The 15610-nt window shown below is 44.3% G+C and overlaps 2 long non-coding RNA genes across 3 annotated transcripts in view; both read right to left on the reverse strand.

The window, feature by feature from the left end:
* The window catches only part of LOC116888676, a 42049-nt gene that overhangs the window by 10496 nt on the left and 15943 nt on the right, over window positions 1–15610 (reverse strand). The window lies entirely within an intron of this gene.
* LOC116888677 lies at window positions 4507–7731 on the reverse strand. The gene is made up of 3 exons (XR_004386335.1): window positions 7500–7731; window positions 6237–6369; window positions 4507–4691 (listed from the first exon to the last, which is right to left on the reverse strand). It is a non-coding gene; the product is annotated as an uncharacterized LOC116888677 (long non-coding RNA).

Genomic DNA, 15610 nt, shown 5'->3' on the forward strand with positions numbered 1-15610 from the left:
ACAGGGGAGACAAAAATTAAAATACTAATACTGTATTAAGGTTTGAAAAACTCAGGACAGCCATCTTCCTTGGTGCCTTTTGAGTCTGAACGGTGTTTTTTCTTTTGTTTTCTTTTGCTTTTCTGAGAGAGGGGCAGGAGAAAAGTTGTGACAGGCTCTTTCCTGGAGCTCTACCACTGTCATGGGGGTGGACTTTAAACTCACTGTTGTGATTTATAAAAAGAAAGAAAAAGGCTCCACTGAGCTATCTACCCATGTTTCTTAACAATGGCAGAAGATGGCAGAAGTTTACAAACAGCAAAAATACCTCTGGGTGCCTGTCTGGGCTTCCAGTACTTCTCCTCAAGCCCCAACAGAAACTCAGGACTGTAGTGCTTTCCTATCAGAGCCTGGAGAGTGAGGACCTGGCTGGCCTAGGCCACCAGCTACTAGGTTAACATTGCCAGGTGAGCACAATTGAAACCCGCCCCTCTGCTTCCTGTTCTAGGACCTCAGGACAGCTGTGCACTTGGTCCAAGTCTCTCAGTCAACATGGTCTGCATTAATACTCTGTAAGGTAACATAATTACAGTCTGTCGACAGAAGTAGAAAAAAATGTAACACGCAAGGTTGTCCATTCAGGATTACAAGACTGTCCCTGTTTCAAAACAGCGACAAGCAGAATGGAGGAAGTTCCTGTACATGCCTGTGAGGGAATGTATGAAACACATTCCGCATGATGGCAGTGTTGCCCCACAGGAGTGAAGATGTCCTCACAGAAGCTCTCTGTCCCCGCCTTTCCAGCATGAAAAAAATTTCAATACAAATGCAGTATCCTGTACCTGGGTGGGTCTAGCCTTCTTCCTGTCAGAAGCATGCTATACTCCTAGAATTTAGCTGCTACTTTGCATTTTATACCAATGCCATTTCTAACAAGGATGAACCTGTGCTCCCACTAAATAAAAAATTAAATGGATAAAAAGAAATATAAAAACAGGCAAACAAGAAGAGAAAGGAAAGCAAGCCTTGAGGCACCCACCTGCCTCATCCCTCTTCTCTTGGGAGGAAGTCTGTGCAGTCCATGCTCAAATCCTGCATTGCTCCCCATCTGCACCCAGCAGCATTCAGCCTCCCTGCTTGGCCCTGAAGTCTGATGGATTCCTGGTCTGAGAGCGATCTCAGGGATCCAGGGAGAAAAAGGACTTGTGGCAAAACCTCAGGGCTGAACAAAAGCAAACCATCAGGGGACCTAGTCTCCTACCTCACACAGACTTCCCTGGATAGCATGCTGTGTGTGATCCAGACAAGGGCTCTAGACAAAAGGCCTTGTGTGTCCTGTGCCAGGCTGACTCTAGTGGCCCTGGATAGAGGATCCAGATACCTGTCAACACTGAATGCTTTACACAACCCCACTTGGAGAAACATGTGCATTGAAATCAAGAGTGGTTTCCAAATGGATCTGTCACTGAAATCAGAGTGGTTTCCAAATGGATCTGTCACTGATTCTCTCTAGGGGATGGTTTAGTTCACACTGGAGCAGGGGCACAGAGTCTTCTAACATTGGAGGCCTATCACTGTTTCCCATGACATAACTATATATGCCTGTTACTGTCTTCACTCTAGATTATACATTCAGTCTTACACTTGCCCTTGGCAACCAAGACATGGACCTCGGAGAGGAGCTTGGACTACATAATGTGTGCCAGGGCAGCTTGGGCTAAACTGGGAGTTGCTCTGCCTTAGCAAGAGGGCAAAGCTTAAAATCCTACCCACACAAGGCAAAAGGAGCAGGAGACAGATGCCCCCACCAAGAGCCTGTATTTCCTTTCCGGTGGTTTCTTCTTGTCAGGTCCCAGATAAAAAGACCAAAGCCCCGCCCCACAACTTCCTGTGTCAGCCTGTCTCAGTCCCTACTGGTCTTTTCTTGGTCCTGTACTCTTCATTTTTAGCTCCTAGGTAGTGCTTGTGTTCAAATCTCTCCTGCTGGAGAGGAAAAGCACTGGGGTCCACTGTCGAAGCCAAAGGAGTCTTACCTGACATTGATTCCCCATTGCCAGGACTCATGGGAATAAAGCTGTAATGGCCCTGCACTGTAGCTCTGCCTGCAGGATGGCAGGAGGGCACAGGAGAGGCTCAGAAAGGCCATCCTTGACTACTCCGCCCCCATGCTCAAGCCTAAAAAAAAAAAATACAATAACCATAATAGAGAGACAAAAGCGTGGATGTCTAGTATTTTCTTACTGTTTTGCAGAAGTAATTCTCCACTGAACCTTCGCCATTCAGATGTGTTAAACTCCCCTTGGATCTACTTGTGTTTCAGAGGTGGGTACCTTGGTGGATGAAGAAAGAGAAAGGAAAAACCTTGAAGCCTGGACATTGTCTTTAGGATAAAATTAGTAACTGCCTAGGGCTTGTTCGGTGATGTTATTTAACAGAAGGTGAAACGTACTCCTGCCATCTGGTCATGGTAGTATGAACCTAGGAATTCTGAAATTCTCAGGGGCAAAGACAGAAGTCTCATGGAAAGACCCATGCCAGCCTGGTCCATGTAGTTAGCTCACAACAACTAGGGCTTAGCATTGTTCCTTGCTTTTAAACAATACCTCTATGCTGTAAAACCTATGAAAAATTAATCATTCCAAAATATTAAGAAGACCAAAAAGTATCTGGAATGGGTAAAAATGAGCCGTCATAAAGAAAAAGAAATATCCTAGGTCATACAAGGAACAGAACCCAAAAAACAAGAAAAAAAAAATACTGGAGAAATTACTCAAAAATGAGCTGAAGAACTCAGGACAGCCATCCTTGGCGTTTTTTCAGACAGGAAGGGCGGGGACAATCACCACAAGAGCTTGTGGAGCTCTACTGCCATCATGAGGTTATGGTTTCAAAACTGACAGCACCACTGACCTTACTTCCCATGATTCTTAGCGATGGCGGAAGCTTTTTTGATGGCAAGATCAGCTCTGGGTGCCTATTTGGGCTTCCCGGACTTCTCCTCAGGCCCCAACAGAGACTCTGTAGCTTCAGTACCTGGAGAGTGAGAGGCCTAGCAGGCCTAGGCCACCAGCTAGTAGGTTAACATTGCCAAGTGAGCGCCAGTGAAACCCGCCCCTCTGCTTCCTGTTCTAGTACCTCAGGTCAGCTCTGTACCTGATCCAAGTCCCTCAGTCAAAAGAGTCTGCATATTCTGAAAGGTCCTGCCTAGGGAAGGAAAAAAAATGTAAGAGGCACGTTTGCCCATTAGGGATTGTGAGACCCTCCCTGTTTTAAAATGGCGACAAGCAGGATTGAGGAAGTCCCTGTGCAACCGTGTTCTGGAATGTTTGAAACATATTCCGCAAGATGGCGCTATGGCCACAAAGGAGTGAAGGTGTCCTGACAGAAGCTCTCTCACCCCCGCCTTTCCAGTATGAAAAAAAATTCATTGCAAAAGCAGTATCCCAAAGCTGTGTGGGTCTAGCCTTCTTCCTATCAGAAGACTGTTGTACTCCTAGAATTCAGCTTCCATTTTGCATTTTATACCAATGCCATTTCTAACAAGGATGAACCTGTGCTCCCACTAAATAAATAATTAAATGGATAAAAAGAAATATAAAAACAAGCAAACAAGAAGAGAAAGGAAAGCAAGCCTTGAGGCACCCACCTGCCTCATCCCTCTTCTCTTGGGAGGAAGTCTGTGCAGTCCATGCTCAAATCCTGCATTGCTCCCCATCTGCACCCAGCAGCATTCAGCCTCCATGCTTGGCCCTGAAGTCTGGTGGATTCCTGGTCTTGAGAGGGACCTCAGGGATCACTTCTAGGGAGAAAAAGGACATGTGGCAACCTCAGGGCTGAACAAAAGCAAACATCAGGGGACCTAGTCCTTACCTACTTCACACAGACTTCCCTGGATAGCATGCTGTGTGTGATCCAGACAAGGGCTCTAGACAAAAGGCCTTGTGTGTCCTGTGCCAGGCTGACTCTAGTGGCCCTGGATAGAGGATCCAGATACCTGTCAACACTGAATGCTATGCACAACCCCACTTGGAGAAACATGTGCATTGAAATCAGAGTGGTTTCCAAATGGATCTGTCACTGAAATCAGAGTGGTTTCCAAATGGATCTGTCACTGATTCTCTCTAGGGGATGATTTAGTTCACACTGGAGCAGGGGCACAGAGTCTTCTGACATTGGAGGCCTATCACTGTTTCCCATGACATAACTATATATGCCTGTTACTGTCTTCGCTCTAGATTATACATTCAGTCTTACACTTGCTCTTGGTAACCAAGACATGGACCTCTGAGAGGAGCTGAGACTACACAGTGTGTCCCAGGGCAGCATGGGCTAAATTGGGAGTCTCTGTGTCTCAGGAAGAAAATCCTACCCACACAAGGAGCAGGTGTCCCAGATAAAAAGACCAAAGCCCCGCCCCACAACTTCCTGTGTCAGCCTGTCTCAGTCCCTACTGGTCTTTTCTTGGTCCTGTACTCTTCATTTTTAGCTCCAAGGTAGTGCTGGTGTTCAAATCTCTCAAGCTGGAGAGGAAAAGCACTGGGGTCCACTGTCGAAGCCAAAGGAGTCTTACCTGGCATTGATTCCCCATTGCCAGGACTCATGGGAATAAAGCTGTAATGGCCTTGCACTGTAGCTCTGCCTGCAGGATGGCAGTAGGGCACCGCAGAGGCTCACAAAGGCCATCCTTGACTACTCCACCCCCATGCTCAAGCCTAAAAAAAACAAAACAAAAAACACAATAACCAAATATAGAGAGACAAAAGCCAGAACGGGATATCTAGTATTTTCTTACTGTTTTGCAGAAGTAATTCTCCACTGAACCTTCTCCATTCAGACGTGTTAAACTCTCCTTGAATTTACTTATGCTTCAAAGGTGGGTAAATTGGTGGATGAAGACAGAGAAAGGAAAAACCTTGAAGCCTGGACATTTTCTTTAGGATAAAATTAATAACTGCCTAGAGTTTGTTCGGTGATGTTATTTAACAGAAGGTGAAACCTACTCCTGCCATCTGGTCATGGTAGTATGAACCTAGAAATTCTGAAATTCTCAGGGGCAAAGACAGAAGTCTCATGGAAAGACCCACGCCAGCCTGGTCCATGTAGTTAGCTCACAACAACTAGGGCTTAGCATTGTTCTTTGCTTAAACAATACCTCTATCGTGTAAAACCTATGAAAAATTAATCATTGTAAAATGTTAAGAAGACCAATAAGTATCTGGAATGGGTAAAAATGAGCCGTCATAAAGAAAGAAAAGGAAATATCCTAGGTCACACAAGGAAAAGAATCCCATAAGACAAGAAAAAAAATACTGGTGAAATTACTCAAAGATGAGCTGAAGAACTCAGGACAGCCATCCTTCGCGTTTTTTCAGACAGAAAGGGCGGGGGACAATCCTCACAAGAGCTTGTATGGAGCTCTACTGCCATCATGAGGTTAAGGTTTCAAAACTAACAGCGCCACTAACCTGCTGCCCCATGATTCTTAGTGATGGCGCAAGATGGCGGAAAATTACAGACAGTAAGGTCAGCTCTGGGTGCCTGGGCTTCCTGGACTTCTCAGGTCCCAACAGAGACTCTGACTGTAAAGCTTTCTCTTCAGAACCTGGAGAGTTAGGGGGCCTGGCTGACTAGGCCACCAGCTAGTAGGTTAACATCGCTACCTGGGCTGGAGTGAAACCCGCCCCTCTGCTTCCTCTTCCTGGACCTCAGGACAACTGTGCACTTGGTCCAAGTTTCTCAGTAAACAGGGTCTGCATTAATACTCTGAGAGGTACTGTGATTTTTCCGATTTGTCTCCAAAGGGAAAAAAAGTATAACGGGCAATCTTTGGCATTTAAGAATCTTCCTTAGCCTCCCTCCTTCAAAATGGCAGCGAGTGCGTGCATGTGTGTATGTGCAAGGAAATTTATGAAACATCTTCCGCATGATGGCAGTGTTACCCCAGAGGAGGGATAGTACCCTACCTGCAGCTCTCTCCCTCCGCCTTTACAGTTTGAAAAAAACTCGAATGGACAGAGTCTAACAACCATGGCAGTTTTGTAACTGCTTTCTTTTCAAAATAAGGAAAATTCATCTATGGAGAGTTTAGCTTCCACTTAAATTTCATGGCATTGCCACAGCTATCTATCTACCTGTATGTGGATTCATAGGAATCCACAACCAAAACCAAAAGAAAACCTCTAATGTAAGAAGGAGTCTGACATGGAATATATCATCTAGGCAGAAAGAGAAGGAAGGAGGAACTCTGAGGCACCCACCTTCCTAAAGCATCACACTTTGGGAAGAAATCAATGGCTGCTCACTGATCAAGTCTTGGGTCTCTTCTTCACCCAGCAGCAGTCTAACCCAGTGCTTGCTTGTGCCATGGAGGTTAAACTTTATCATCCAGTTCTAGGTAGAAAAAAAGAAATACTACCAAACCTCAGGATCTGGAGAAGATCAAACCTAGGAACCAGGAAACCTGGTTCTCTGCAGGATCCCCTGAATGGATTCCCTGGGCACCATACCTATCCTGACTTAGGCAACTGGAATGGGGGCCCAGCCAAATTGACTATCCCCGCCCAACCCCCTTAATGATGATCTGGAAAGGTCTCAAGATTTAAGGGTGACAAATGTATTGAAATCACTATAAATCCCAATCAGATAGATCACAGAGTATGTTTTACCCTAAACAAAAGTGAACAGTCAATAAATTTGCGTTTAAATTGTACTGTATTATGTATAACTCCTCATACCTTTATTTTGAAGGAACAGGAAGAGGAAGGTTCAGGAGCAGGGGGAGGGGGTTGTAGGAGTTGGAGGGAAAGACAACTGGAACCAGGGGTTCTTTTGGGGGTGATGTATAAAACTAATACAGTGCAAACTCCTTGGAATCTATGGGAGTGACCCCAGTAAAATCTCCTAGTAATGTGGGATATACAGCCTGAACTGACTGTCTTTTATAACCAGGCAAAGATCCTAGTCCTTGAACTTGGACACCAACCCAGACACAAAAGCAATGACATATAATGTCCTATCTGCAAGACTGGCTGGAACAATGGTGGTCAAGAACTTGTGAAGTGGCCAAGTCATGACTGGCCTAACTTTTGGCCCAAACTAACAGGAGAGTGAGCCCATGGCTGACACTGCCTGGATGACCAGGAACCAGAGGCAGGACAGCCTAAGAGCCTGGATAGAACCAAACAGGACTGCCAATAAATATTTTTAAAAAGTCAATGAAGTGATTCCTAATAATATTCTGCTATACTCATAGTCATAGATCCATGCCACCCAAGAGTCATCAGAGGGGTGTCCTCCAGCAATTGATGGGAGCAGATGCAGAGACCCACAGCCAAACACTAGGTAAAGGCAGGGAACCCATTAAAGAGGAGGAAGGATTGTATGAGCCAGGGGGGTTGAGGAAACCATGACAACAGAGCCCAAAGAGTCAACAAAACAGGGCTCAGAGGGGCTCACAGAGACTGAAACAACAAACATAGAGCCTATGTGGGTCTGAGCTAGGTCCTCTGCATGTACCTTACCTTATGGTTGTGTAGCAGCTGGGTGTTCTTGTGAGACTCCTAACAGTGGGGGTGGGATGACATGTGCCTCTGAATCTTTTCCTTTGCTTGGAACTCTTTTCCTCCTATTTGGTTTCCACATCTAGGTATGATATGAGAGTTTGTGCTCTGTTCTATTTTATTTTGTTAGGCCATGTCCAGTAGATATCCCTGGGAAGCAGCTGCTATTGATTTTGCTGCTTCTGCTCTTCTTCCTCTTTCCCCATTTTGATGGGAACAGAGAAGGAGTTGATCTGGGGGAGAGGTGACATGGGGATAGGGTTTAAGTGTAGGGAGGTAGAAATTGCAGTACAGATGTAAAACGTTAGAGAAAAATAAAAGATTTAAAAACTGGTCACTAATAAATAATCCAATTAAAATGGGGTACAGTTCTAGACAGAGAATTCTCAAAAGAGGAATCTCAGACAGGGAAGAAACACTTAAAAAATGTTCAAGAACCTTAACTAAAGCTATCAAGAGAAGGCAAATCAAAACTCCACTGAGATTTCATTTTGCATCAATCAGAATGGCTGAGACCAACAATGCAAAGGATAGCTCATGGTGTCAAGGATGCATAGTAAGGGGAACACTCCTCCATTGTTGCTGGAAATGCATACTTTACAGCCACTATGGAAATCAGTTTGATGGCTACTCAGAAAGATGGGAATAGCTGTACTTCAAGATCCACTTATGTCACTCTTGAAAGTATAGCAACGAATGTTTCAACATACTACAAACACATTTTCTCAACCATATTCGCTGCTGTTCTATTCGAAACAGCCAGAATCTGGAAATCTAGATGTCTGTCAATGAGTGAATGAAGAAAATGTCATACATTTACACAATGGAATATTAGTCAGCCATTTTAAAAAGGAAAAATCATGAAATTCGCAGGTAAATAGAAGGAGAAACAATCATCCTGAGGTAACTCAGATCCCAAAAGACAATTATTTTACATACTCACTTATATGTGAATGCTAGCTTTTAAATCTCTCAGAAGAAAACTACAATTCACATAACGAGAGGTTATATATAAAGTAAGGAAATATGGAAGGACTGATGTTCCTTGAAGAAGAACGTGGAACTGATAGTTATGGAAGACAGAGTTGGGGGCTGAAATGGAGGAACAAGTAGGGAGAGGGAGGGAAGGGAGGATATATGGGGAGGGAACAAAATGGTACACAAAGCCCCAGGTAGACACCTCTTGTCACTAAATGAAGCCTCCAGTTCTGCTGGGAGTTTCTAATCAAGTTTGGGCAAACCTAGGCTGTTACAAAGGTTTTCCGTGGCTGTTCATAAATGGACAGCAAGGCCAAAGTGCTCAAGAGAACGCCTGTGACTCACTGAAGTGAAGAAGTCAAGCTGGTGTCTACCTAGCACCTTCACCCCAAAAGACTAGTGTCCATGGGACTGGAAGAAGAAAGGGACTAACCGTTCAGTCTACAAGAGTGACTTGCCACGGAGCAATGCTGGCGCAAAGCTTGTGAGAGTAACTAGCCAATGTCTGATTTGAGGTCTAGCCCATTCCAAATGAAACCCATACCCTATTCTGCCTGGGTGGCCAAGAACCTAAGACTACACAGGCCAGGGACCAAGGGGAAAACCAAATACTAAAATGACCCCTATCGGTACCTTGCTCAGCCATCTTCAGAGATGCTTACCTCCTCCAGCAGATGGAAACAAATAGACTCACAACCAGACATTACATCAAAAGTGAAAACTTAACATACTCAACCCTTAAAAACATAACAAACAAACCAACCAACAAAAAGGTCTCCATGAAATCCTTCTCCTCAGGACTTGGGGAACCCTCAGAAGAGAAACCGGAAGGAAATGAGGCAGTGCGACAGGGCACTAGACACAGCAAGACTGGAGCGCACTGAGGTAGCAATCACAAGGCCTGCGTTTGTCTGCACCACACGGGATCCTCTGGCTAAAAGAGGAGTCACACAACACCATACCTAATAGAAAAGCTGGTTCCCATTGACAGCCACTTGCAAATGGACAAGTAGTTTTCTTCACAGAGTCTCACTAGGGAAACAAACCACTCTTAAGGCCAAGCCCCATGCCCAGTAATCGATGCCAACAAAGAACGAATTCGGGGCCATCTTGGAGGTTCTTTGTCTCATAAATAAAAGTCGCAGCATTATAAAGAAAGAAAACATTACAGGTCCTTTTCCTATGTGGGGTGTGTGTGGTGTGTCTGTGTGTACAAAACACTTGGTTTTCAGTTTTATAGGATTTCTTTGTGTGTAGACTCTTGTGCTTTTCCTCTGGCTCCGTTTTTGTTCAGTGGCTTTGTCATTATCCAATGTTTATTTTAAAATTTATTTCATTACTGTTCCTTAGATATCTGTTCAAACTATAGTTTATAAAATGAAATCAAGTTGGACTTATAAAAGCATGTACGGATTATTGGTATATAATACGTGAATGCAGTTTGGTGACTTTGCTACACATATGACAAGCATAATTCAGAAAGGGCAACTTTTCCCTAATACATTGTGAATCTGAAGTACACAAGGAATATCAAATCACGGTACACATATTGGATGCTCACAATAAATTTTCTCATGCTCAAGAATGAATTCACACATATAGAAAACATTCACTAAAAGGATTAATAAAATTATTACGGCAAAATTAGATAAATCTTATTAACATTTTCTACAGTTCCATGTTACTCAAGACATTAGGAATTGGGAAGTTTTCAATAGGATTAACTATGTATGAGGTAGCTACCCAGCACCCATTAATAGTGATTAAAACTCAGGTCCTAGGGTTTCTTATTAAAGAAAGGTAGCCCTCAGCTGTATCGATCCCATTACACATGGTTTAGCATACTCATTTCCTTCGATATTCCCCGGAAACATTATTGTATGAGACCGACAGAAAAATTAATGGTTCCAAACTTTGATACCACCTCTAAGTATCTATAAAGGGAAAAAATGAAGACATATAAAGAAAGAAAAGGGAAAGATCCTAGGTAACAGAAAGAAAATAGTCCCAAGTTCTAGGCAAAAATCAGGCCTCAGATTGGCTTCACCTGAAACAAAAAAACTTAAAAAGAAATACTGCTCAAAGTATTCAAAGTTGGGCTGAAGATCTCAGGACAGCCATCCTTGGCGTTTTTTCAGACAGGAAGGGCGGGGGACAATCACTCACAAGAGCTTGTATGGAGCTCTACTGCCATCATGAGGTTACGGTTTCAAAACTGACAGCACCACTGACCTTACTTCCCATGATTCTTAGCGATGGCGGAAGCTTTTTTGATGGCAAGATCAGCTCTGGGTGCCTATTTGGGCTTCCCGGACTTCTCCTCAGGCCCCAACAGAGACTCTGTAGCTTCAGTACCTGGAGAGTGAGAGGCCTAGCAGGCCTAGGCCACCAGCTAGTAGGTTAACATTGCCAAGTGAGCGCCAGTGAAACCCGCCCCTCTGCTTCCTATTCTACTACCTCAGGTCAGCTCTGTACCTGGTCCAAGTCTCTCAGTCAACAGGGTCTGCATTAATATTCTGACAGGTCCTGTGTTTCCCATCCACCTACAGAATGAAAAAAATGTAAGAGGCAAGTTTGCCCATTCGGGATTCTGAGACCCTTCCTGTTACAAAATGGCGACAAGCAGGATCGAGGAAGTCTCTGTGAATAGATGTTCTGGAATGTTTGAAACAAATTCCGCATGATGGCCCTATACCCACAAAGGAGTGAAAGTGTCCTGAGAGCAGCTCTCTCTCTCTCCGCCCCCCCCTTTTCCAGTATGAAAAAATTTCAATACAAATACAGTATCCCAAAGCTGTCTGGGTCTAGACTTCTTCCTGTCAGAAGACTGTTGTACTCCTAGAATTCAGCTTCCATTTTGCATTTTATACCAATGCCATTCCTAACAAGGATGAACCTGTGCTCCCACTAAATAAATAATTAAATGGATAAAAAGAAATATAAAAACAAGCAAACAAGAAGAGAAAGGAAAGCAAGCCTTGAGGCACCCACCTGCCTCATCCCTCTTCTCTTGGGAGGAAGTCTGTGCAGTCCATGCTCAAATCCTGCATTGCTCCCATCTGCACCCAGCAGCATTCAGCCTCCCTGCTTGGCCCTGAAGTCTGATGGATTCCTGGTCTTGACAGCGATTTCAGGGATCACTTCTAGGGAGAAAAAGGACATGTGGCAACCTCAGGGCTGCACAAAAGCAAACATCAGGGAGCCTAGTCCTTACCTACTTCACACAGACTTCCCTGGATAGCATGCTGTGTGTGATCCAGACAAGGGCTCTAGACAAAAGGCCTTGTGTGTCCTGTGCCAGGCTGACTCTAGTGGCCCTGGATAGAGGATCCAGATACCTGTCAACACTGAATGCTATGCACAACCCCACTTGGAGAAACATGTGCATTGAAATCAGAGTGGTTTCCAAAGGGATCTGTCACTGATTCTCTCTAGGGGATGATTTAGTTCACACTGGAGCAGGGCACAGAGTCTTCTGACATTGAGGCCTATCCTGTTTCCCACTACATAACTATATATGCCTGTTACTGTCTTCACTCTAGATTACACATTCAGTCTTACACTTGCTCTCGGCAACCAAGACATGGACCTCTGAGAGGAGCTGGGACTACATAATGTGTGCCAGGGCAGCTTGGGCTAAACGGGGAATCGCTGTGTCTCACCAAGAAAATCCTACCCACACATGGCACAAGGAGCAGGAGACAGAAGTCCCCACCTAGAGCCTGCATTTTCTTTCCTGTGGTTTCTTCTTGTTATGCCCCAGATACAAAGAACAGAGCCCCACCCCACAACTTCCTGTGTCAGCCTGTCTCAGTCCCTACTGGTCTTCTGTTGGTTCTGTACTCTTCATGTTCAGCTCCAAGGTAGTGCTGGTGTTCAAATCTCTCCTGCTAGAGAGGAAAGGCACTGGGCCCAAGTGTGGAAGCCAAAGGAATCCTATCTGTCATTCTTTCCACATTGCTAAGGCTCATGGGAATGAAGCTACAGTGGCCCTACATTATAGCTCTGCCTGCAGGATGGCAGTAGGGCACTTTAGGGCACTTTATACGGTCATATAGGCCATCCTTGACTACTTCTCTCCCATGATCAAGCATAAACACACACACAAAACCATTATCTAGAGACAACGGATGAGGAAATATGGATATCTAGCAATTTTATTGTTTTTCAGATGTAATTCTCTACTAACCTTTCTTCGCTCAGACTTGCTATAATCTACTTGGAGTTACTTGTACTTCAAAGGGGAACTTAGTGGATGAAGGCAGAGAAATGAGAAAACTGTGAAGTCTGGACATTGTCTTTGGCATATAATTAATGAACTGCCAAGGGATATTGGGTGATGTTACTTAACACAAGGTGAAACCTACTCCTGACATCTGGGCATGCTAGTATGGACATAGAAATTCTGAAATTCCCAGGTCAAGGACAGATGTCTCATGGAAAGAACTATGCCACCATGGGCCATGTAGTTAGTTCACTAAAATTCGGACTTAGCATAGTCCTCTGCTTCTAAATCTCTTGGCATCACTCTATCACAAAAAACCTACAAAAAAAAATAAATAAATAAATAAAATTGCTGGGGCCTGGAGAGGTGGCTCAGTGGTTAGAGCACTGACTACTCTTCCATAGGTCCAGAGTTCAAATCCCAGCAAACACATGGTGGCTCTCAACTATATGTAATGAGATCTGATGCCCTCTTCTGGTGTGTCTGAAGACAGCTACAGTGTACTTATATATAACGAATAAATAAATCTTAAAAAAAAATAATTTTAGTAAAATTTTAAGAAGACCATTAAGTATCTGCAATGTGTTATAAAAAGAACTATCATAAAGAAAGAAAGGGGAAAATACCCTAGGTAACAGAAGGAAAAGAGTCCCATGTTCTAGGGAAGAATTGGAACATAGATTGGCTTCATGTGGAACAAAACACAAAGGAAAAAAAAATGCTGCTGAAAATACTCAAAGTTGGGGCTGAAGAACTCAGGACAGCCATCCTTGGCGTTTTTTCAGACAGGAAGGGCGGGGGACAATCACTCACAAGGCCTTGTGTGGAGCTCGACTGCCCTCATGAGGATGCAGTTTCAAAACTAACAGCACCAGTGACTTGCCTTCCCATGATTCTTAGCGGTGGCGGAATGTTACACACAGGAAGAACAGCTCTGGGTCCCTAGTTGAGCTTCCTGGACTTCTCTCCTCAGGCCCCAACAGAAGCTCTGTACTTTCTGTAGTACTTTCTCATCAGAACCTGAAAAGTGAGATGCCTGATTGCTCTAGGCCACCAGCTACTAGGTTAACCTCACCAGCAGAGCACAGAGGGAACCCGCCCCTCTGCTTCTTGTTCCAGTACCTCAGGTCAGCTCTGTTTCTGGTCCAAGTCTCTCAGTCAAGAGTCTGCATTAATGTTCTGACAGGTCCTGTGTTTCCCATTTCTCTACAGAAGGAAAAAAAATGTAAGAGGCAAGTTTGCCCAAACGGGATTCTGAGACCCTCCCTGTTTCAAAATGGCTACAAGAAGGATCTAGGAAGTCCCTGTAAATGCGTGTTATGGAATGTTTGAAACATATTCCGCATGATGGCGCTGTGGCCACACCCTACTGAAGAAGTCCAAACAGAAGAACACTCTCCCCGCCTTTCCAGTATGAAAAAAATTTCAATACAAACACAGTATCCCATAACTGTGTGAATCTACCCTTCCTCCTGCCAGAATCCTGTTGTACTTCTAGAATTTAGCTTTTATTTTGCATTTTACACCAATTCCATTTGTAAGGAGGCTGAACCTGTGTTCCCACTAAATAAATAATTAAATGGATAAAAAAATATAAAAAACAAAGCAAACAGGAAAATAAAGGAAAACATGCCTTGAGGCATCCACCAGCCTCATTCCTCTTGGGAGGAAGTCTGTGCAGTCCATGCTCAAATCCCATTGCTCCCCATCTGCACCCAGCAGCATTTGAAAGAAAAAGTTTTAAAGTTGTCCCCTAGACAAAGTTTAGAGAAGAAAGAAAAGAGAAACAGGTTAGGGCCTCAGAATTGTATGTTCCAGGAAGCCTCTCCAGTGCTATAGGAATAGGTAATTACATCGCCAGTTCAACAGCTTTCCCAGGAACTAGCTGACCATGATTAGATTAAAATCTTAGAGAACAATCTTAAGAAGCAGGAAGCCCCAGAATTGGCAGACCATAGTTAAATAATCTTGAGAAACAGAAGCTCCTCCTTCTGATTTTACACACTGGTATTCTCTACATTTCCAATGGACCCCTACCCCCTTGGTTGTGGATTCTTCCTTTAAATTCAGTTCTTTCCTACTTCCGCCTAACTCCCCCAAAATTCCCCTGAATGGATAAGAGTCTCCACCTCAGTGCACTGATTCCTATTGATAAACCTCATGTAATTACAGCAAGGATGGTCTTGTGTGAATTCTTGGGGGGTCGCATCATCCCAAGACTTGAGTGAGGGTCTCCCCACTCTGGGGGTCTTTCACATTCAGCCTCCATGCTTGCCCCTGAAGTCTGATGGATTCCTGGTCTTGAGAGCGATCTCAGGGATCACTTCTAGGGAGAAAAAAGACATGCTGTAACCTCAGGGCTGAACAAAAGTAAACCATGAGGGGACCTAGTCCTTACCTACTTCACACAGACTTCCCTTGATAGCATGCTGTGTGTGATCCAGACAAGGGCTCTAGACAAAAGGCCTTGTGTGTCCTGTGCCAGGCTGACTCTAGTGGCCCTGGATAGAGGACCCAGATACCTGTCAACACTGAATGCTATGCACAACCCCACTTGGAGAAACATGTGCATTGAAATCAGAGTGGTTTCCAAAGGGATCTGTCACTGATTCTCTCTAGGGGATGATTTAGTTCACACTGGAGCAGGGGCACAGAGTCTTCTGACATTGGAGGCCTATCACTGTTTCCCACGACATAACTATATATGCCTGTTACTGTCTTCACTCTAGATTATACATTCAGTCTTACACTTGCTCTTGGCAACCAAGACATGGACCTCTGAGAGGAGCTGAGACTACACAGTGTGTCCCAGGGCAGCATGGGCTAAATTGGGAGTCTCTGTGTCTCAGGAAGAAAATCCTACCCACAC

Source organism: Rattus rattus, chromosome X, assembly GCF_011064425.1.
Source record: "Rattus rattus isolate New Zealand chromosome X, Rrattus_CSIRO_v1, whole genome shotgun sequence".
In the NCBI taxonomy this organism is placed as follows: domain Eukaryota; kingdom Metazoa; phylum Chordata; class Mammalia; order Rodentia; family Muridae; genus Rattus; species Rattus rattus.